This window comes from Muntiacus reevesi, chromosome 22, assembly GCF_963930625.1.
Source record: "Muntiacus reevesi chromosome 22, mMunRee1.1, whole genome shotgun sequence".
In the NCBI taxonomy this organism is placed as follows: Eukaryota; Metazoa; Chordata; class Mammalia; order Artiodactyla; family Cervidae; genus Muntiacus; species Muntiacus reevesi.
This window is the reverse complement of record NC_089270.1, coordinates 11710557-11733092: the sequence shown is the minus strand read 5'-3', so window position 1 is coordinate 11733092 and position 22536 is coordinate 11710557. Positions and strand designations below refer to the sequence as shown.

The following is a 22536-nucleotide window of genomic DNA, read 5'->3' as shown; positions in this document are numbered from 1 at the left end:
CACGAATTTCAGTGGGGATTATCAGAACGTCCACTGTGTCTGATGTTGGGCCCCCCGGGGATGGTCCATCCCACCATCCAGACACACCGGATGGTTGTATATCAGAGATGGAGCTGGCAGGGGTCTTTGAGGCCATGGAGTGCCAAGCCCTTGTTTAAAAGTAGGAAAACAGGGGCCTCCCTGATGGTCCAGTGGCCAAGACTCTGTCCTGCCACTGCAGAGGTCCCAGGTTGGATCCCTGGTCAGGGAACTGAATCCCACGTGTCACAACTAAGTGTTCACATGTGACAATGAAGAGCAAGATTCTGCATGCTGCAAGGAAGACCAGGAGCAGCCAAATAGATAAATTATACACACACACACACACACACACACACACACACACACAAAGACCCTGATGCTGGGAAAGATTGAAGGCAGGAGGAGAAGGGGATGACAGAGGATGAGATGGTTGGATGGCATCACTGATTCAATGGACATGAGTATGCGTAAACTCCAGGAGTTGGCATGCTTCAGGGAAGCCTGGCATGCTGCAGTCCATGGGATTGCAAAGAGTTGGGACACGACTCAGTGACTGACCTGAACTAACATATATACACAAAAGTAGGAAAACAGGAGACCCACAGAGATGCAGTGACCTGCTCAAGGTCACTAAGTTGGCCAGGAGAAGAACCTCTAGAGAGCCAGGCTTCCCTGATTGCCCCCACCACAAAGCCAAGCACGCCCAGGGTTCAAATCCCATCTCTACTACTGGGTAGATGAGCAGTGTCCATGCCTCAAAAGGTTCCTGTAATGACCGAGTGATGTAACATATGCTAAACCCCTGGCTCCACGACATGCACTTAGCACCTCCTGTCTGATCTGCCCTGTGCACTCATTCTCACTGGTGGCCTCTAGATGGAGGTCAGATTGCCACTTGACCAGGATGCCCAGAAGGGGGATTGAACTAAATGATCTCCAGGGCCCTTCCCACACAACCCTGTGAAACCCAGAAAGCTGAACTGAAATATTCTCAAAGAGCCAGTCTTCCCAGGATTCAAGTTCACCCCTGTGACTCAGGCTTTCCCAGGTTGAACACTGCAAATTTCCAGCCTCAGTGAGCTTGTCACTTTTTTTTTTAACCAAGTCCTTAATTGTGCAAACCATCATGGATATATGCACGAAGCTGGGCTGTCTGATTAGACCCCCGAGATCACAATAATTAGATCAGGGGAGATGCTTTTAGAATGCAGATTTAAATATTCAGCACTTAGGTATTCATCCTCCTACAGGGGAGGTGGCTCGTGATGGCTCCTGGGGACAGTCCATTCCCAACACAGTGGGCATTATCCCTAAAAACATTGCTCTGAGCCTCAGACCAGGTGAAACTGCTCTTCTTAGGTAGGAAAAAACAAAACATGGTTGTTAAATCTCTCCAGATTCTGCAAGCCCAGGAAGGCTCTGAGGTGTTATTTCCAGAAGTATAGTAAAAACCACCTCAGAATGTCTCATTTGTAAGCTGTAATTTAATACTTTCCCTAGCATTTATTAAAGATAAATGGAGGAACCAGCTGAGAGGGTAATGTTTCTGCAGCATTCACTAAACCATAGTATTTCTCAAAGTTCAAAAATGCAGTATTGATGTGATAAAGTAATCCTAGCGTTTCAGGGCAAGAAAATATTTCTCTCTCATTCCTGACATACATGCTTCCCATATAAAATAAGGAGAACTTGAGAACCTCCCCCCCCCACTCCCCTTTTCACTTTGGCTGCCAGGAAGCTCTCAGTTAAACTCAATGTTTAGCTCTTAGAGTTTCCTGGAGCAAAAACTTTCTTTTTCCGCTTAAAAGTTCTGATCTCATTATTTTTTCCTTTAATTTTTAAAAATTATTTACTTATTTTTGGTTGTACTGGGTCTGCGTTGCTTCTCTGGCATTTCTCTGGTTGCAGCGAGCAGGGGCTACTCTCTGGGTGCACTGTATGGGCTTCTCATTGCAGTGGCTTCTCTTCCTGCAGAGCAGGGTCTCCCGGGTGTTTGGGCTTCAGCTCTAGAGCACAGGCTCAGTAGTCATAGCACCCGGGCTTAATTGCTCCAAAGCATGTGGGATCCTCCTAGACCAGGGATCGAACCCACATCTTCTGCATTGGCAGGCAGACTCTTTACCACTGAGCCCCCGAGGAAGCCCTTTCATTCTTTTTTGAAGCATCTATCCAACGTTCCTGATGTATATGTGTTCATAAAAATAGCTTCTTTCTAATCTCCCACATCCCTTCTTTTATGGTTCCCCCGACCGAGTGAGGAAGAGTAACTTGTGTGACTGGTCTGGCAGACATGAAGACGCACCACTGAGGTCCCCTTTGGGAAAGGACTGGGCTGCTGGGCTGGAGGAGGGTGGTTAGCTGACAGCCTCTAGCTCTTAGCATCATGGGCATCTACCTCATCTTGGAAGCCCAAATGATGCTATTCTCATAGTGGTCCCAGCCCACGACCAAGTATGGCGGTGGTATAAGGACCCAGCCATCCCCACCCAGTAGGGACTCGTGTGACACTCAAGCCTTGCTCCAGGGCTCCCCTGTGACTGGCAGAGCCCCTGCCACATGGCCTTGTGGCCTGATGCTTCTCCTGCTCCATCCTGCTTCACCCTTTCCCTGCCCAGTTATTACCCCCATTGAAAGTGAAAGTTGCTCAGTCATGTCTGACTCTTTGTGACCCCATAAACTATACAGCCCATGGAATTCTCCAGGCCAGAACACTGGAGTGGGTAGCCTATCCCTTCTCCAGGGGATCTCCCCAACCCAGGGATTAAACCCAGGTCTCTGATGTTGCAGGTGGATTCTTTACCAGCTGAGTGACCAGGAAAGCCCATTATCTCCCGTGAACATCTGCAAACCAAGCGCTTTCTCAGCCTCTGCTTCCTGGAGAAGCCAATCTGCAACCCGGTTGACTTTGACAGGGGAGAACCATCCATCAGTTTCTTTCAGTTCCCAACTTCAGAAGTGCTGAGCTGGTTTGGTTCTCACAGCTGTCCTGAGCTGTTGCAAGAGTGATGGCAGTAGCCTGGGACTGCTCTCCCAGGTCCCGTCTTCTCGTGCCCTGTGGAGCTCCAGCCATAAACCCCTTCTGCACACTGCAGCATCAGCAGCCAGCTCACCAGTGTATCTGATTCTAAAAGGCCTCCGGGGAGGCTTCCCTGGTGGCTCAGCAGTAAAGAATGCTCCTGCCAATGCGGGAGACACGGGTTCGATCCCCGATCTGGAAAGATCCCACACGCTGCACAACAGCTAAGCCTGTGGGTCACAACTGTTGACCTTGTGTTCTAGAGCCCTGGAGCCACAGCTACTGAAGTCTGAACGTCCTAGAGCCTGTGCTCCATCATAAGAGAAGCCACGGGAATGAGAAGCCTACACTCTACAAAAGAGAATAGCCTCTGCTCGCCACAACTAGAGAAAAGCCCACACAACAAGGAAGGCCCAGCACAGCCAAAAATAAATAGATTTTAAAAAATAAACCAAAATAAAAGGCCCCCCGGCCCCTCCCCTCCGCACAGAGGGAAGCCCAGGCTCCAGAACCTGGCCCATGGCTCTCTTTCAGCTTCACTCCTAACTGCCCATCTTTGCAGGCATCTCTCTTGGACGTGCAAACACGCGTTTCCTCTTTCCTACACATGCTATTCTTTCTTGGCTCTCTGTACGTGGCCACGCCCGTCCTTCTGCCGAGAATGCTCTTCCTGCCTTTCCTCCCCTGGCTAACGCCTCCCACCTCGATGTCAGAGTGTGGGCTGTCACAGCCCCTTGGGCTTCTTCCCACCCCGCCACTGTCTCCCCACATTGTCATCAGCACCTTTTTCCACCTGCTGTGAGCACCCGGAAGTCCAGTGCCTGGCGCCCGGGGACGACCAGGCGCCAAGTTGGCGTTTGTTGCCCTTGTGGGGGCAGCACTGGTCATGTGAAGGGGCTGTCTCGTGTGTGGCGGGCTGAATCACGGGCTGTCCAGAGCCAATTCTCAGGACAAGCTTACTGAGCATCTACTATGCTCCAAACGCTGCACCGGGGAGGTGGTGTCTCCACCACAATCACAGCACATTTCCAAATGAGTTTTTGTGGAATGCCAATCCCAGGAGAGGCTCCATGGAAACGAGATTCCCTGATCAGAGAAGTTTGGTCTCATTGCATGAGTGCTAGCTCTCGGGGGTTCAAACGTCACATTAGACTAGTAAAGGTCCTGGACTTCTCTGGTGCTCCAGTGATTAAGAATCTACTTGCCAATGAAGGGGACATGAGTTCGATCCCTGGTCTGGGAAGATCCCACATGCTATGGAGCAACTAACCCTGTGTGCCACAAGTACTGACGTCCTTGCACCCTAGAGCCTGCGCTCTGCAAAAAGAGAAGTCTCTGCAATGAGAAGCCTGAGCATCACAACTAGAAAAAGACTGCGTGTAGCTATGAAGACCCAGCACAGCCAAAAATAATAAAATTAAGAAAGAAGGAAAATTTTTTAAAAAAATAAAGGTTCTGATAAGTCTTGCAAGAAAGACACCCATCTCATTTTGTTTAGTTTCACACTTTCCAAATGTGTTTGCTGGTGCATTGACTAACGTTGTGCAGAAGTCCATCAAGAAGTGTGATTCTAACTTTACACGGCAGTGTCACAGAGGGAGCAAATTCAGGACATCCTGGGAGCCGAGAGGGGAGCTTTATGGATGGCACCGGGCAGAGAGGAGGCAAATATCACCAGGTTACTCCCTATCTCTGTCTTTTAGGAGGCACTTTGAAGAGCAGAAAAAGCCAGAGGTAGGGAGAAGAATGACCACCCATGTCAGTCCATGTTCTAATCCCCAGGACCTGTGAATAAATTAGCGTTCATGGCCAAAGGGGCATTGCAGGTGTGATTAACATAAATACATTGAGATGGGGAGGTTATGCTGGATTATCTAGGTGGTCCCAATGTCATCACAAGGGTTTATAAGAGAAAGGTAGGAGAGTCAGAGTGAGAGAGAAACTGATGTAACCATGGAAACAGGGGTTGGAGGAGGGATACACTTTCAAGGAGGAAGGGGCCAGGAGCCAAGGAGGGTGGGCCGCCTCTACAAACTGGAAAAGGCCAGGAATGATTCTCCCCTGGAACCTCCAGAAAGGATCACAGCCCTGGCAGCACCTTGATTTTAGCCTGTTGAGTCCTATTTTGGAGTTTTGACTTCCAGAACTATAAAATAGTAAATTGATGTTTTAAGCCCCCCAAAGAAAACCAACGCAGAGCCACTGAAATGAGGTAGCTGTAGGTTCAACCCCACCACCACTCACTTTCTGCAGGACACGGGGAAAGCACCTGATCTTTCAAGCCTTCGGTCTTAACTGTAAGATGGGGCTGAGGCCACCTGTGTGTCCAGGTCACCATGACAACCACCTGCAGCGTAGGCGGGGCACCTGGAGCCTGGGGTCTGGCTCAGCCTGGAGCCCAGTGCCATCAGTGACCCCTTTCCGGGACAGGTAACCCGCTGGGAAGCGAGTGGGCACGAGTGAAACCAGCGTCATGCAGGACCTAGTAAGGGCAAAGGGGGATGTGTCTGTCCTCTACTGCCAGGGGTCTGGGAGGGAGGGCTTGGAAGGGATGGAGGTCACAAACTTGGGCCATGCAGTCACAAGCCTAGGGTTTAAGCACACAGCCCTAGATGCTGCGTCCTGGTTGGGTGACCACGGAAAAGTCACTCAGCCTCTCTGGACCCCGTCCTCACCTCTAATTCAGGGATGACACTCGTGCCAGCCTCTTGGGGTATGAGGACTGGGTCGTGAGCCCTCACCTGGAGGGGTGTTCGCTCCTAAAAAGTGCTTATTTGGTACTCTAGCCCAGTTGGGGAGCATGTTGGGGTGGGACCTCTGGTCTCACCCAGAAGCTTACCCTGGCTGCAGGCACGGGCCTTCCTGGTGCCAGCTCTCGGTTAGTGAGGGTACAGGACAGGGTTCTGCTGGCATCTGATTCTCCCTGAGCGGTCACAACTGCCCAGGACTTGGGGTTGAGAGGGATTCTGAGGTTGTCCTCTCTGCCCAGTGGGGAAGAATGAATAATGGACCAGGCAGAATCCAACAGAGTAGGCTAGTGGCTCATGAGCCACATGTTAGCTGGACCCATGCAGACAACACGGGCCAGGAGCGTCCAAGGGATGGGTCTGGGAGACCATTCATAGTCGGAGCCTGGATTTGGAAGTGGGTGATGGGGGAAAGGGATGATGAGCTGGATGCTGTGTGGTCCCATGAGCTTCCATCCTCACCATCTAAGACAGCTGAGCCCGCATCCTGCCCACCCCACTACTTCACACCACAGCACAACATAGAGAAATCAAGAAAAACAGGCGTTCCTGGCTAGGACTGACTCACAACCCTGACGTTTCCCAGCCCAATGATGCCCTCTCTGGAAGTGGAGCCTGAGCCTGGCAAACTCAGAGAAAGAAGAGAAGGTTGAGGGCAGCCTGGTTCAGGCCCCGAAATACCCACAAAATGCCGTGCCCTGAGTAAAAATGGGAAAAAGTGTGTAGTGAAGAGGAGGCGACGGCCATGGAGACAGGATGAACTGGGTTCCACCCCAGATCTGCTGCCCGTCGGCTATGGAGCCCTGCAGGTCTCTGCAGCCTCACACATCTGTTTCCTCAGATTCCAGAGGGGTGGAATGGCATGGCAATCTGGTGCAGTGACACCTGCAAGGTCACCACACCTGTGACCGGTTGTGTAACAGTGGGTGATGGTGTTTAAGAGCCCCGACTCTGGGGCCACTCTGGGTGAGTCCCCATCCTGGCTTCACCATTTTTCACTTTGTCCAATGCCAAGCTGGTTACTGAATGCTTCTGTGCCTTAGTTTTCTCATCTGTAAAATGGACAGAACAGCCCTGGGCTGCCAGCAGTATTGAATATCGGCACTCATGTCTTCCTTCAAGCAGGGCTGGCTCTTAATGACCAGGGAGCATTGTGAGGCCGCTAACTATGACAGAAGAGACTTGCTACAGCCTCCTAGGCCTTCCTTCTCTTACCTTCCTTTTATCTTAACCTGACAATGAGCACAAAACCCTACAACCTACTGTGGGATGAATTCTGGCCCCATACACATATGTTCAAGTCCTAACCTACAGCTGGTTTATTTGGAGAAGGGATCTTTGCAGGTGCATTGTGGTATCAGTTAAGCTGAGGTCATCCTGGAGGAGGGTGGGCCCTGAATCCCGTGTGACTCTCGTCCTTGTAAGAAGAGGAAAAGAATCACAGACAGACGGAGGGGAGTTGGCCACATGACGGCAGAGGCAGTGGTTGGCGTGATGCGGCTGTAAGCCAAGGAATGCAAAGGATTGCTGGTGACACCAGATGCTGGGAGGGAAAGTAGGTCCTGTTGACACCTTGATTTTGAACCTCTGGCCTCCAGGACCATGAGAAAATAAATTTCTGCTGCTTTAAAGCCTCCCAATTTGTGGTACTTTGTTGTAGCAGCAACCACCCGTGATCACCTTACGTTAGCATTTATCACGTCAGGCTATAGCAAAGCACAGAACAATCTGGAGAACATGTTCTCATGACCCGGAGGGGCCCTGGGACAAGGCAGGCCAAGGGATTTTCTGGGGAGCCCAGGGTGACGGCCTTTGCAGTCACAGGTAAGGAACGGCACTGAACTCAGCACAGCGCGGGCCTCGGTGCTTCTAAAAACAGGTTTCATCGACACATGGATTATCTCACTGTATTGGTATTTAAGAGGAGGAAATCACTGGGTTTTTAATTTAGGTTTGGTCTCTTTTTAATATCGACAGCAGTAGGATCCACAGTAGGGGTAGTAAAAGATATTGAAACTCATGTTGTAGTTTTATAACATTTCTCGTGGACCAATCCTGGAGTTTTCACACAGCCCAAGTGTGGTGGCTCCACCAATCACTGGAGCTGTCAGCCCTTTGTCCTTCTCTGTTTCTGGTGCAGAATGATATATTAAAGATTTAGACTTATAAATATCCAGTGGGGGATGTCAGAGCCAAGATGTTGAGTTAAATTTTTTCAGAGTGGCACTGATATCTTGATACCAGTATAAAATGTTGATTTTATACAAAAGCAATTTAGTCTATTGGTTATGGATGTGATTATATGTAAGCAAAAGCTCTGAAACACACAGAATAGATTTCAATCTAAAGGTGGTTGATTCAAAGGAAAAAAAAAAAAGTTACATGTGTAATTTACAGGTTAGTGGATTGGAGAAGGGTAGTTTTCAGTTTTAACAGAATCAGCCATGACAAGATGGAGATAAGCTATCCACTCCAGTATTCTTGGGCTTCCCTTGTGGCTCAGCTGGTAAAAAATCCACCTGCAATGCAGGAGACCTGGGTTCGATCCCTGGGTTTGGAAGATCCCCTGGAAAAGGGAAAGTCTACCCACTCCAGTATTCTGGCCTGGAGAATTCCATGGACTGTATAGTCCATTGGGTCACCAAGAGTTAGACATGACTGAGAGACTTTCACTTTCAACCATGACAAATGTACAGGCAGCTGATAATGAATCCTCCAAAGAAATGACAGATTAAAGATAAAATGAACAGAGGCAGCACAAAGACAGGACAGCAGACCTGCCACCTCGCTCCAGGCACAAGCCTGTTGTCAGCTCCCGTGGCTGTGACAGGAGGCGGCCTAGCAGAAGTCTTAAAAGTTAAGACAGAAGCAATCTATCTTTTCAAGGTAAGGTGACATTTTAACACGAGAGTGAGAGTAGCAACTTTTCGATGGAAGTTATGAAAAAAGATGTTTGGAAACGCTTCTGTCGCCGTGTGGCTTGGAAACCAAACTGATGGACACAGGTGACCTATTCAAATATTTGAATCTCCTCAGTAAAAACATTTTGCAAACATTAAAAAAAATTATTTCTGTTTGAAAATATTCCAGAAGAAGAGTTTCAGTGAGTTTTCCTAAATTTTGGTTGTTAAAATATAACAAGGCAACATCTTCTGGTTATTTTGTAAGAACAACCAACAGACAGCTGGGAAGATGGAAATGCACCAGCTGCACTTGCAGAGCCTGTGAGTAAGCACATCCCTTCCCTCTGGTCTTTAGGTGAAGGCCTGCAGTCAGCCCCTGGAGCAGGGATCTCACTCACAAGGGGCAGGACACTGCCAGGGTACAGATCACGCAGGGTGGTGACAGGGGTGTCCAATGGCCACACCTGCTGCCTCTGTCATCACTGGAGTCCCACCAGCTCCAGGCAGGTCCTTACACTGGTGTGAAGCTTATGACACATCAAGCCAGAGACTGGGTCTCATTCAGGGCCTGGCATGCAGCAGGTGCTCAAACCATGCTGGAAAAATGTAACTGGACCCTCCCCACATTTGCTGATGAGTTGGGCTTCCCTGATGGCTCAGCTGGTAAAGAATCCACCTGCAGTTCGGGAGACCTGGGTTTGATCCTGGGTTGGGAAGATCCCCTGGAGAAGGGAAAGGCTACCCACTCCAGTATTCTGGCCTGGGGAATTCCATGGACTGTATTGTCCGTGGGTGGTAAAGAATCGGACATGACTGAGCAACTTTCACTTTCACTTTAGTCCAGAGGAGAGGGGGCTCTGAGGGAGAAGCCTGGATATGGGCGGGGTTAGTCTTGTTCTCCTTGGCACTGAGTCAGACCAGGACCAAGGGCAGAAGCTGTGAAGAATGGGATGTCAGCTCGCCACAAGAAAGAATGGTCGGACTGATGTGTTCCAGGGTGGGCTGGGAGTTGTCTCAAGCAGTGAGTTCCCCATCCCTGGAGGTGTGCAAGGAGAGGCCTGATGACCACCCACTGGAGATGTTGTGGGAGGACCCCAGGCCTTAAACAAGAAGATGGGAAGAGGGGTAAATTCTCTAAATGCAAGCACAGAACCCCAGAAGTTTGCAGGTTCCATGGGAGGGGGGAGGCGCGTCTGGGTGGTGGGTGGGAGGGGGTGAGACAGACACGTGCAGTTGTAACTAGCTGTCTGTGGAGAGAGAGGAAAGGGCTTTGGAAATGACTAGTCTGTGAGTCATTTCCAAAAGTCATCCTCTACGGAAGACAATCCTCCCAGAGGAGTCCATCTTCCTGAATCCCCAAGCCACTTAAACAACTCACCTGTTAACCCTAGAGCTTCCCCTCTGGCTCAGCCTCCCACCCACCCTTGCTTCTCAGGGCTCATGTCTCTTTCATATTCCCTCTGTGTTCTAATTGCTAACTCCAGAGACCTTGAAAATGGAGTGAGAATTTTCATTTCCCACCAGGAAAGAAACCCCTCTGGGGGGGCATGGTTAACTCCCAGGCTGGGAATGGGAGGCATTTTGCAACCAACTCTCGCACCAGTTAAAGACTGGCCTTTACTCGAGGGGACTCAGAACACCAAGCAGGTGCGAGGTGGCAAACATTTATTGTGCACCTATTGTGTGCCAGGGGGCTTCCCTGGTGGCTCAATGGTAAAGACTCCACCTGCAGTGCAGAAGATGCAGGAGATGTGGGTTCGACCCCTGGGTGGGGAAGATCCCCTGGAAGAGGGCATGGCAACCCTTTCCAGTATTCTTGCCTGGGAAATCCCATGGACAGAGGAGCCTGGTGGGCTGCCATCCGTGGGGTCGCAAAGAGTCGGACACGGGAGGCAACTCAGGCATGGCAGAGTGTGCCAGACCCTGGGCTGGGCGTCTTACAGACTTGGCTGCAACTCCTTGTGTGGTTTAGCCCCCTGAGCTTCAGGGACATTAGAAGGCCTCCCAGAGAGCCCAGGTAGAAAGGAGAGAGTCAGTGTTCTAGCCTGGATCCGTCTGATCATTCTTTCCACACACCTCAAAGGATGATGAAAAGACACAGCGGAACAGAGAAGCGACCAGAACCAGATTCAGTTCACTTCAATTAACCTGCGGCTTCTGAGAGCTTTGACATGCCGCAGGTGCCAAGGTCTACTACGTTAAGTAAAGAACAAGGCAGGGTCTCTGCCTGAAGGAGTTCTCTCCAGTGGGAGGCAGAAGGCAACTCGCAACCACTTCGGTGGGCGGAGATGGAGGTGGGGGTGGCAGACGCTGCACAAACCCCTTGCAAGATCAGTGCTCTGACCGCCGTTAACAATGTGGAAACTGGGGCTCAGTAGGACCACGGGATACACCCACATCACACAGGAGAGCTGGCGTTTCCCCTCCTACGCTGCCCCTGCCCATGGGGTGATGCAGTCCTGGCCCAAAGGATGAGGCTGATGGGAGGTGGTCACACACGGTACAGACATCCCGGTGTCACCCGAGCTTGTTCAAACTGTGTAACTGAGACTTCGTGCCTGTTGATAGCAGCTTCTCATTCTCCGCCCCCTCCACTCCAGTCCCTGGCACTCACTGTTCCACAGCTGGATTGTCTGAACTTTACTATCTAATTAAATTAAGGAACTAATTAATTTTAGGGGTACCAACCCACAAGGGACATACACTTATTTTTTTGAGTCTTTACGAAATTTGTTACAATATTGCTTCTGTCCTGTGTTTTGCATTTTCTGACTGCAAGGCATGTTGGATCTTAGCTCCCTGATCAGGGATGGAACCCACACCCCCTGTATGGGAAGGTGAAGTCCTAACCACTGGACCACCAAAGAAGTCCCTGAACTTGACTATTTCAGATATCTCATGTAGGTGAGAACATGTAGCAATGGTCCTCCTGTGGCTGACATCTCAATGTGGCCATCCACATTGTCACATGTTACAGGACGCCCTCCTTTGGCAAGGTTGAATAATATTCCATGGTATGTATATCACATTTCCTTGATCCATTCATTCAAAATCGAACATTTAGGTTGTTTCCATATCTTGGCTATTGTAAACAGTGCTGCAGTACTGGTCAGAACAGAAATACTAATAGCTCTTTGAGATCTTCGGTTTGATTCTTACAGACCAGTGGAATAGAACAGAGAACCTAGAAATAAACCCATGCATATAGGGGTTAACTGGGCTTCCCTGGTGGTTCAGATGGTAAAGAATCCGCCTGCAATGCAGGAGACCCGGGTTCAATCCCTGGGTCAGGAAGATCCCCTGGAGAAGGGAATGGCAACCCATTCCAGTTTTCTTGCCTGGAGAATCCTATGGACAGAGGATCTTAGCGGGCTACAGTCCACAAGGTTGCACAGAGTCAAACACGACTGACTGACTAACACACTTAGAACCAGGAAATAGCAATGCAGGTGTATGGACCCCAGCAGTCTGGCTGGCTCAGAAAATCTAAGCTCCTAACCTCCACGGCGTGCCACCTCTCTGCAGCTCCGCAAAACCTACAGAGGTTCTTTGTCCTCCTTCCAGGGTCCTGAGTTACATCTGTAACACACACAGACACAAGTGTACACACACACACAAACACACACACACACACACACGTGCTTGCTCGCTTTCTAAGCTGCCTCAATTTTCTCCTTGACTTCTATAAATTAAAAGATGGAGTCTCTAATACTCAATCAAGAGAGAAAAATGAAGCCTCTAGTGGGTGCTATGGTGAGGCCACTTGCCTTCAACCTCTGGCTTCTGCATCTCTACGACAAGGACCTGCGTGCAGACACCCTCTCAGCGTTGTGGTACTTACTGTCCCACATGCCAATACAAGGACTTGTAAAAGTCAGTGCCGCTCTTGCTCCAATAAACCACTGACATGGAGCAAAAAGCTAGTGGCAGGACGATCACGGTTGTCTAGCAGGTTAGAACCATGGGGGCACCGTCAAATTTGGGCTGGTCCTTCCCTGATCTTGGCCTGCGGCTCCTCTCCTGCTCCTGCTCCTTTGGGGATGGGAAGGGGCAATGAGAGCCCCATGGACACAGGCCAGGAGAAAGGGCCTGGTTCCAGCTCAGGCACTGACTCGCCCGGGGCCTCCGGCCAGGCGTCCACTCCTCTGCTCAGCCTGCAAAAAGCAGGCACTGTACTGTGGTGACTTAAATGGAGAGGAAATTCAAAAGAGGGGATACATGTATCTGGATGGTTGATTCACTTTGCTGCTCGGCAGAAATTAATTACACAACATTAATAACACAACATTGCAAAGCAACCATACTACAATAAAAATTAATTAAAAAAAAAAAAAGCAGGCACTGTGTTTGTGCCAAGTCGCTTCAGTCGTGTCCGACTCTTTGCGGCCCCGTGGACTGTAGCCCACCAGGCTCCTCTGTCCATGGGATTCTCCAGGCAAGAATCCTGGAGTGGGTTGCCGTGCCCTCCTCCAGGGGATCTTCCCCACCCAGGGACTGAACCCACATCTCTTACGTCACCTGCATTGGCAAGCGGGTTCTTTACCGCTAGCGAGCCTGCACTGGCCTTGGCTCATTTCTAAGTCCTGAGACTGGAGGAGGGTCTAGGCTGAGCTCAGCTACTCTCCCCCAGATGCTTTCTGTTTGGGCCAAACCCTGTCCTCCTGCTTTTCGGTCACCTGTGTAGATCCCAGACTCTGTGGTTTTATAGACCAAGACAAACTTGGGTTTAAGAACTGGCCCCACCGCTTATTGACTTTTGGCTGGTTGTACCAACCTCCCCAAGTCTCTGTTTTCTGACCTGTAAAATGGGAGTGAGAACTGAGATCTCACAGATGGGGAGGGGTGTAACAGGTGAGCCACAGGGACAGGCCAGGGGCCCAGGTCCTTAGCACGTGACAGCCCCCTCCTCCTTTCTCTCGGGTCATTGCACAGAGCTAGGACCTCCTTTACCTGTGCACCTGTGCTTTAGGCAGCCCATGTTTATTTCCTCATGACAGTGTATTAAAAAGGGAGAGACATCCCTTCGCCAACAAAGGTCCATGCAGTCAAAGCTACGGTTTTCTCAGTAGTCATGTATTGATGTGAGTTGGACCATAAAGAAAACTGAGTATGGAAGAATTGATGCTTTTGAACTGTGGTGCTGGGCAAGACTCTTGAGATTCCCTTGGACTGTAAGGAGATCCAACTAGTCAATCCTAAAGGAGATCAGTCCTGAATATTCATTGGAAGAACTGATGCTGAAGCTGAGGTGCCAATAATTTTGCCACCTGATCTGAACAGCCAACTCACTGGAAAAGACCCTGATGCTGGGAAAGATTGAAGGCAGGAGGAGAAGAGGGCAACAGAGGATGAGGTGACTAGATGGCATCACTCACTCAGTGGACATGAGTTTGAGCAAACTCCAGGAGATAGTTAATGATAGTAAAACTGACGTGCTGCAGTCTATGGGGTCATAAAGAGTCGGAAACAACTTAGCAACTGAACAACAACATTCAGTGCACATTTATTGAACGTCTTCTAGACACCAAAACCTAGCCTTCTGTGAGCCCTCACTTCAGGTACAAGTGCTTGGGATTTGACTTCAGGGAAGAGTGACCTTCAGCTTGTACATCAGTCTCTATGTCTCAGCATGACCACTTTGAGGTGGGGCCTTTCCTGAACACTTCATCAACATTCCACATCTGGTTCCGCCCATCTCAGCACATGTTCAGACATCCCTGCCTCCAGAGTTTTCCTGCCACTGTGAGAGGCTGCAAGCAGTCTCCAAATTAGGTGACTTTGTATAAACACATATGCTTTGCTTTGACCTGGAAAATCTACCCTGAGGCAGACTTCTTAGGTACAGAGGAAGAAACTATCAAGGCAAAAACATCAGAAGGTCCAAAGTGACTCTCTGAAACATCTCTCTAGTGAAAACGGCTGGTCTGCATCCTACAGCACCCTCATCCCTGTCTCCCCCTCTTAACCTTCTTCTCCTTCATGTTCCTAGGACAGGTCAACCTCCCTCCAATTGCCATGAGCAACTGCCAGTGTGAATGAAGTCCAGAGCTCCAAAGACCAGAATACATACTGCCTTGTGAGGTGTGCTCTGTACTTTGCTTTCATTCATCCTTTTAACACCTGTTCAGTGAGTACCTGCCACGTGCCAGGTGCTGCTCTGGGTGCTGCGGTTTCTGCAAAGAAAACAGGGAAACTCCCTGCCCTCAGGGAGCTTTCACATGAGTGGAGGAAACAGATACTAAACCAATTAACCTAGAACTAGGCAAATTCTGGTCATTGGTAAAATCCCAGTAAAAGAAGAAAATCGAATCGGGGTGAGTGACAGTGAGGAGGAGAGGATGCTATTGGAGCTACTGTATTGGGAAGATGCTTTAGAAGAGATGCCAGTGCAGCAGAGAACCCACTGAAGAGAGGGAGGCAGGGCCAGGCAGATGTCTAGGGAAAGAGGCTTCCAGGTGGAGGTGCAGGTGCAAAGGCCCTGGGTTGACAGGTACCAGGAATATCCCACGTTTACTAGCTGAGTTAGATCCTGCCCACTGGGACTCAGTCCCAAATCACCCTCTGAGAATCACTCCTGTGTTCCCAGGCTACAAACGTGCTCTCCACATTCCCAGGACTCTGTGCTAGCCCACTCGTCAGGGTCTACCCAGGAGACGCACTGACGCTGGGCAGAAGGTAGGAAGAAGGAAGATGCTCCTCTGCACCAGGTTGAACCTCCTGCACTGGGAGTGGTGGCGGCTCCACTCAGCCTCAGAGACAGAGGCTCTGGTGTCCCCAGGGGCGAGAACACCGGCCACATTCAGGCTAGCAGCCTTGCTCTGCAGCCACGGGTGTGCTGCCCGTGGTATCAACAAAAAGCGAGGGCTCTGGGGTCCAAACCTGAGTGAGGACTCTGGGGGACCCATCCTGCTGCCCTGCCTGGCATCATGCTGCTCCATCTGAAATGCTGTTCCTGTTGCTCCTGGGTTCCAAGTGTGACTGTGATGTCATCTCCCTGCACCTCTCTGAGTCTTAGTCGCCCCATCTGTCTAATAAGGAGTAGAAACACTGCAGGACTTCCCAGGTGGGACAGTGGAAAAGAATCTACCTGCCAACGCAGGATACGCAGGTTTGATCCCCGGGTCAGGAAGACACCCTGGAGGAGGGAATGGCAACCCACTCCAGTATTCTCTCCTGGGAAATTCCACAGACAGAGGAGGCTGCTGGGCTATATAGTCCACGGGATCTCAAACAGTCAAACATCACTGAGCACACGTACAGAAACACTGTAGGCTATTTTGTTTTTTTTCGGTGAGGGTTAAGACAATGGATTCAGAAAACACATTTCTGTTAATTTCCTGTGACTGCTGTAACAAGTTACCAGAAACTGTGGCTTACAACAACGCAAAAGCATCATGTTACAGTTCTGCAGGTCAGAATCTGAAAGTGGTTTCTGTGGACCACAAGAAATGTGTCATCAGGGCTGAGTTCCTTCTGAGGTTCTAGGGGAACTATCTTTTCCGGCTTCTATATTCTGCCTGCTTTCCTTGTCTCATGGCCCCTTCCTCCATCTTCAAGGCCAGCAACTTTGGGCCCAAACCTTCTCATGCAGCTATCTGGTTCTCTCTTTTCTGTCTTCCTTTTCCACTTAGAACAATCCTTGAGATTCCACTGGGTGCAGGTGGACAACCCCAGGTAATCTCTCCATCTCAGAGTCAGCCAATTAGCCACCTTCACTCCACCTACCCTCTTCATTACCTTGTCACGTAGCCTAACCTGTTCACAGGCTCTGGGAAGTAATACGTAAACACCTTTTGGAGGCAGAGGACCATTGCTTTGCCTCCCACACTAGCACACATTTTATTTTGTGGCATTGTACTGTCCCTTGGGTGGGGGGCAGGACACTCCAGCAGTGACACCTGTGACCGCCCTGTAGTGTGAGCCCGTGGCTGGTAGCAGACCCCGAGGGCCTGTCTTCCAGGAGCCCAGGGCTCAACAGGAGCTCCTGCCCCAACGTGCCAAAGCCTGACCACAGAGCCTGCAGCTGGACCAGCCTAGAGGAAGCATCTTGTCCATCCTGATTACACAGGGGGAGAAACCACAGCTCAGGGACGCAGCACAGCAGGACCAGAGTGTAACTCTGGATCCCGGGGTCTCTCTCGGTGCCTGCTGTCTATAACGGCTTGACGGAACTGATGCCCACGAGCTGATTAGCCAGGATGCTCAGAGAACGCACGTGCTGTTCCCGGAGTCACAGGGCCGATCATCCCCAGCTGCATCTCACCCACACCCCGCCCCCCGCCCCAGGCAAAGCTGATGCGTCCCAGGGCCCAGGTTTGGGACTGAAAAGTCTCCATTCCGCTGCTTCCGACGTGGAGCTCTGTGGCTCATAAAATATTAAAAAGGGCATCGTTGCTTTTCATTAAACGCCCAGGGTAGGAAGAATGAGTTCTGGAATACTTAGGGAGCTGTTTTGGGAGGTGCTCTGTACCGACCAAGCACATTCATGAATTCTGGCAGGTTCTTCAACTCTGAGTGTTGACGGGGGGGTCTTCTGCTGGACCACTGCTGTCCATGCACCCGCCCCCACCCAGAAAATGGGGTGCTTCTCCTAGACCCCTGAGCTTGAGGGGAAAGATGCCAGGTGAAAGGTGACTGGCAAGAGTCTCCCTCTGGGAGTCAGGAGCCCTGGCTTTTGAGCCCCGGCTCCAGGAGAAGTCAGGTGTGGGGCGGATCGGGTTGGGTTGCTTGGCTGCGGGAAGGAGAGGCCGAGCTGCCTTCTCGTACGGAGGACTCACTATTGTTAGTCACCTTTCTCCCTTGTGGCTCAGCTGGTAAAGAATCTGCCTGCAGTGTGGGAGACCTGGGTTCGATCCTGGGTTGGGAAGACTCCCTGGAGAAGGGAAAGGCTACCCACTCCAGTATTCTGGCCTGGAGAATTCCATGGACTGTATTGTCTGTGGGGTCGCAAAGAGTCGGACACGACTGAGCGACTTTCACTTCACTTCTCTTCACATTGTTAATGACTTTCACAGGTGAATGGTCTTCCACACCTTGGACCACACTTTCAGGGCCTTGATATGTTTTCTTATCTTTTAAGAATGTAGCCAAGTGAAAGTCTGGGCCGAATTCAGGGGATAGGGGAGGAGGCACAGCCCTGAAGGAGACGCAGGCGGTCCCTGTCCTGTGTGGGGAGCGAGCGGGGAGGGAGGGAGACTCAATTAACAGCAGGTGACCCTACAGTATCCTCATTCCCAGGATGAGATGACGGGCGTGTGAGGGACAGGGTGGGCTTGCGATGGTCAGTGCTGTGTGTCATCCTGGCTGAGCCACAGAAAGCAGGTATTTGGTCAAACACCCGTCTAGATGTCATGGTGAAGGCAGTTCTTAGCTGAGAGTAACATTCACATCAGTTAGACCTGGAGGAAGCAGATGGTTCTCTGGAATCCGGGTGCGTGCATCCCTGTGGGCTAAATTGCTTCAGTTGTGTCTGATTCTTTGCAACCTTATGGACTGTAGCCCACCAGGCTCCTCTGTCCATGGGATTCTCCAGGCAAGAATACTGGAGTGGGTTGCCATGCCCTCCTCCAGGGGATCTCCCCGACCCTGGGATTGAACCCTCATCTCTTATATCTTCTGCACTGGCAGGCGGGTTCTTTACTGCTAGTGTCACCTGGGAATTTGGGTGACCCCACCCAATCAGTTGAAGGCCTTAACAGCCAATGACTGAGGCCCCGATGAGAAAGGAGCTTTGCCTGCAGCAGCCTCCAGATTCGAGCTGCAACATCAGTTCTTCCCTGGTCTCCAGCCCACTCGGCAGATGGACTTGCTGGGCCCCACAAACACGTGCACCGACTGCTTAAACTGAATCTCTCTGCCTCTACACGCACACACACACACACACACACACACACACACACACACACACACTCACTCACTCACACGCACATATGCATACCCCATATTGTTTCTGTTTCTCTGGAGAGCCCTGACCAGTAGAGGGGTCGCCCTAACCAGCCTGGGGCCCCCAGGAAGACATCACTCCATCTCCCTCTTCTGCTGAGGGTGCCCTTCTAGAGCCACATGGCCTCCCTCACTGTAGTGGCCGGAGGACGTTCCCACAGAGCCCCGGTTACAGGGCTGGACCTGACCAAGGGCGACAGACCCTGTGCTCTGCAAGCCCTCACCCCAGATGTCACGCCACGCTTTGGGTGCTGCTCACAGCAGCTGGTACGCGGCTGGGAAACTAAGGCAGCCTTGTTTCTGGGACACGGGGCTCCTCCGGGGCTGACGTCGGCTGGAGGATGTGTCAGAGCCTTGCTGAGTCTTCTCTGTCCTGCAGAGCACCCAGGACTCTTCTGTCCAAAGCCCCGTCCCTGGTTTCTCCACTGCAGGCTGGGCTGGTCCCATGTCTGTGGTCCCTCTTCCTCCCCATTCCATACACAGGCACCCAAGCCAATAAGGCCCTGCTCGCTGGTCCACCTGGTGCCAGCTTCTTAGAGGACCCTGACCGATGGGCGGTGGTCCAGACACTGAATTTCAAGGCCCTGTGGAGATGCACAGAGCCTCCCAGCACGAGCAGGAATAAGCTGGGGGAAGAAAGGATACAGTATCTTCAACAAGATGGGCTTCTCCCAGGCCTCTCAACAGCCCTTAGAGAGAGAATGTCCTCCCAGGGCCCAGGACCTCTCTGTGTGACCTCAAAGTCTCAGTCTGGATGCTTATGTCCTCTATGGGCAGTTATTTCTTTCCCCTCCTGGATGAGGACCTACTTGATAAACAAGAGTGTTTGTTGATTGACTGATTTTGGTCATGATTATGGTGACCGCAGCCGATGTTGCTACGGCCTTTTTGCAGGCTGCAAAGTGTTCTCACATCCCTATTTCATCATCCTTCCGGTTCCTGGAGATAGGCATTTGTGCTATTCCCATTTCACAGATGAGAAAACTGAGCCTCACCCAAGATGATGGGCAATTGCCTGAGCTCATAGGGCTACCACGTGGGGAAGTAGAGCCTGGGATCCGTCCCCCATCCCGAGTCCATACGCCATGGCTTCCAGAGAGCTCAGGAGTCTCAAAGAGCCGTAGTGATATTACTGGTATGAAGAAGAAAAGAAAAGCATGTTTTAACTTAGCGGCTGACACCAGAATGTCTCTCAAGGAAAGAACTGTCTTGGCTGAGAAAAATATTTTGATAAGTGCCTGGAGGAAGAGGGGTTTGCTGAACGTTTGCATGGCAGGTGCTTTCAGCCCCAGAAAGAAGAGAGGCTGCTCCACATGCTAGAAGGAGAGAAATTAGAGCTTGGGGGTCCTCTGAGCAGGCAGAGGGGATGAGCGGAGGTGAGAGGGGAGATCACAGGCTGGTGGGAGGCAGGAAGTCAAGCACCCTGGGTATTGATCCCCTCCGGAAACCCTCTAGTGATCAAGAGGCGTGACTGCTGCTATACTGTTTGGGGAAACCAAAGTGGGTGCTGAAGTTCAAGTTGGGGCTGTTAGGCTCAGAGGGTAACAAGGGTCACAAATGTAACAAATGTCACCAGCAAGCGTGCTGGTGCCCAAGATGGTTCACTTCTGGAAGTACTCTGGACTTCAGAGACATTTGAAGGGGGCTTTGAACATCCCCATGCAGTACAATGGGGGCAAAGGCAATTCCTCCCAGTACTGAGGGTAATGGGGACCCCCAGGAGACCCAGGGGCTACCCATGGATGGCACCAACCGCAGGCACAAAGTCAAAAACATCCTCTGCTTGCTGGAATCTTCTGCGATCCTCCAAATGTAAAGTGAGTATAAAATAGCAACGGTTGGTGAGGCTGTGGAGAATAGGGAACCCTCATAAACTGTTGGTGGGAATGTAAATCAGTGCAATCACTGAGGAAAAGAAGATGCAGGTTTCTCAAAAAACTAAAAGTAGAACTATCAAGTGACCCAACAATCCCACTCCTGGATATATATAAAAAAAGAAAGAAAGAAAGAAAGAAAACATGAGTTTGCAAAGATACTTGCACACCAGTGTTCCTAGAAGACTTATTTACAATAGCCAACATACAGAAACGGGTACACATATGCAGTGGCATACTACTCAGCCGTAAAAAAGAACAACACGTTGCCATTTGCAGGAACATGGATGGACTTGGACATTACGCTTAGTGAGATAAGTCAGAGAGAGAAAGACGAATACTGTCTGACACCATGCGTGCATGTGTGCATGCTCAGTCACTTACTTGTGTCTGACTCTTTGAGACCCCATAGACTGTGACCTGCCAGGCTCCTCTGTCCATGGGATCTTCCAGGCAAGAATATTGGATTGGGTGGCCATGTCCTCCTCCAGGGGATCTTCCTGACCCAGGGATCAAACCTGCATCTCAATCAGGGGTACAAAGACCTTCCTTTTCCTGAACCTCAGATAGGCCCTCCTGGAGGTGGGGGGATGGAGGTACAAGCAATTAGGTGTATGGCCATAGGGATGTACTGTACAACACAGGAAATAGAGCCAGTATTTTGTAATAACTTTCAATGGAGTGTAACTTTTAAAAAATGCACAAAAAATGTAAAAACTAATCTATGCAAAAAATTGAAACACTAAAATAAAGGTGAAGTGGGTGTCATGTCTGACTCTCAGTCTCTCGCTGTTTGGAATGAAAACGTGCCTTGTGCTCTGGGAAACGGGCTTTTACGAGGTGTCTTCTGAGCTGTTTTCCTGCCTGCTGTGGACCCTTGGGTGTTTTGAAGGGAGGTGGCAGGCTCCCTGGGCTGCAGGTCCTCTGCTCTGTAGCCCATCCCGCCAGCAGACTCTCCAGCCAGGGGACGGGGAGCCCGGGAGGACAGATCTTCCAGGGGTGAGGTGGGGAGAGGCTTGAGGTCACTCATCACGGCCACACCATGAAGATAGAAGCAGTGACAACGGGGGGGGTGGGGGGGGTGGGGTGGGTCTTCCACGAGCAGGTGGCTGTGCTGCACGGGGCAGAGGGAAGATGCCTCCTTTCCCTGCCACATCCCTCTGCCAGGTCCAGGAGGTGGCATCATCCTTCGATTGACAAGAGTGAGCCCAGGGCACTCATCTGCCCCTCTGGAGACCTCTCCAGTATCTCTAGATGGACATAGCGTGGCCAGGAGCTGCCAGGCCAGAGCAGGGTCTGGGCAGGGCTGACTACCCCAGGGTTTCCTTGGGTTCCTTGGTATCTTGGATGGCCATTTCTGGACTTGGCTGGGGTTTTGGTGGATGCATTTGTGGGGCTGGAGGCTGGAGGCTGCAGGAGGACCAGCTCACGTCATGCATCCTCCCTTATCAAGAGCCCACACAGCACAAATCTCCATCCAGGTCTGCCTTCTCCCCTTCCTGCTCTTGTCATTTCTGTTTAGTCACTGAGTCCTGTCTGACTCTTTGTGGCCCCATGGACTGCAGCACGCCAGGCTTCCCTGTCTTTCACTGTCTCCTGCAGTTTGCTCAAACTCATGTCCATTGAGTCGGTGATGCCATCCAACCATCTCATCCTTTGTTGGCCCCTTTGCCTCCTGCCCTCAATCTTTCCCAGCATCAGGGTCTTTCCCAAAGGGTTGATTCTTCACATCAGGTGGCCAAAGTATTGGAGTTTCAGCTTTAGCATCGGTCCTTCCAATGACTATTTAGGACTGATTTCCTTTAGAATTGACTGGCTTGATCTCCTTGCAGTCCAAGGGACTCTCAAGAGTCTCCTCCAGCACAATTCCAAAGCATCAATTTTTCAGTGCTCAGCATTCTTTATGGCTTCCTGCCCTACTTATCTCTATTATGTCCACACTTTTGTGATCACATGGGCTTATTTTATGTTCTGTTTTTTCCCCCACAAAGCATTATGTACTAAGCATGCTTTCATAATGCTACAATCATCTT

General features: G+C 50.7%; 1 protein-coding gene and 1 non-coding gene across 2 annotated transcripts in view; one reads left to right on the top strand and one right to left on the bottom strand.

Moving 5' to 3' along the window:
• Nucleotides 1-22536, bottom strand: part of SLC2A9 (solute carrier family 2 member 9) — a 208827-nt gene that overhangs the window by 99218 nt on the left and 87073 nt on the right. The window lies entirely within an intron of this gene.
• On the top strand, nucleotides 178-250 carry TRNAG-GCC (transfer RNA glycine (anticodon GCC)). Its single transcript has one exon. It is a non-coding gene; the product is annotated as a tRNA-Gly (tRNA).